Genomic DNA, 1,610 nt, shown 5'->3' with positions numbered 1-1,610 from the left:
GTGAACAGAGGGAGTGGCTGAGAACAATGACGTTGAGGTTTGGTAACCTTTGGTGAGTTCCGTGCTAATGGCGGCGGAGAAAGATGCAAACGAAGCCATTCGGTCCGTTGTGGCAACGCCGTTCAAAACCCAGAAGTTAAAGCCCGAGCGAGAACAATCTTTGCTGAGTTTTGTTGGTGGCCATGATGTTGTCCCCACGGGGTTTGGTAAAGGTTTAATTTTCCAGCTCGCTCTGTCAGTAGTGAAGAAGTTAGCTAAGGCTAACGCTAGATGCTAAGCCGACGTCACAACCCAGCGTTAGTGATTGGTTATGGCAGATCCAGAATGGCTCGGGGCTGATCCAATAGTTTTAAACTTCATCAGAGTACCCGCCTTCAAGGAAGTTAACACTTGTCAATGGAGAGGGGCCAGACTCTCTGTACAAATGAAATGTACCAGAGTCTGGAAGGACCAGGCTATAACAGCACAACAATAGCCTCTAAAAGCGCCACAAAGGCTGGACTTTGTCAAAAACACTGTTTTGACAAAAAAAAACTAAAAAGCAAAGGAAGTGAGACTTTGTAATGCCTAATAATAAAATGTCTGAATCTTCTCTAGCAGTGTACAGTAGCATACAGGTGGCATTTATACCACTACTGCTTTTTATTCTGCACTGGCAAGGAAGCCAAGTCACCACGAAGCTATGAATGGAAATAACAATATAGCAGGTACAGTATTTTTGTGTACACGTTTCCCCGCACACATGAAGCTTTTACAAACAAGTGTGCGGACCTGAAACCGACGAAAGAGTTCTTCTAACCAAATACAAAAGCTATGCCGATGCTCACCATTTCATCCCAGAACAATTGCACAGACATCGTCTAAGGGAAATGTTTTAATGCCTATGTTTTTGTTGGAATAAAACTAATTTCACTGTGTTTTGTATAAATGAATCCTAATATATACCTACATTGTGTATTGTATACAGAAAATCTTGCGGCAAAAAAAAGTAGCAAGACTTAAAGTGGAAGCTCAGATACTGAGCGAGTTTGGTTTGTTACATAAAATATTTCACATATTGTCAAAACTCACTCTTAAGATCTCATTTTGTATAAATTCTGAGTAATTAACATCTATGTGGTGGTTTTTTTTGTCAGAAAAGAGTAAGGGAAACGGCACCTTGCGGGAAGTAAGTATATGTACAGTATTTGTGATCGTCTGTTATTGGCCACTAATCTCCTGAATAATCTGTGTCCTTAGTTTATACATTGTAAGTTATTGCTTCATGTTACCTTAGCAACAGAACCAGCTGGCACTGTGTTTTTACTCGTACAATGAATTTGTGGTCATTGCTGAGAAAAATCTCCAAATGCAGTTGAGTGGCTCATTGTTGGGAAGCACCTACAATGGAGGATAAAAAACGTTGAATATATATGTCACTTGTTGCAGTCACAATGTTTTTAACACTGTTCTGTTTTTGACTGTGATGGTCACTAGTGATATGTTCGGTTAGATAATCACAATTGACCTGACACACACCCCGTAAAGAGCTGGCTAAGTTCTCCTGTGTATATAAAGTGTTCATGAAGAAACACTGATTGTTGTCATTGCTTGAGTGAAGATGTACAAAA

Source organism: Etheostoma spectabile, chromosome 8, assembly GCF_008692095.1.
Source record: "Etheostoma spectabile isolate EspeVRDwgs_2016 chromosome 8, UIUC_Espe_1.0, whole genome shotgun sequence".
NCBI lineage: Eukaryota > Metazoa > Chordata > Actinopteri > Perciformes > Percidae > Etheostoma > Etheostoma spectabile.
Note: the sequence above shows the minus strand (reverse complement) of the source record.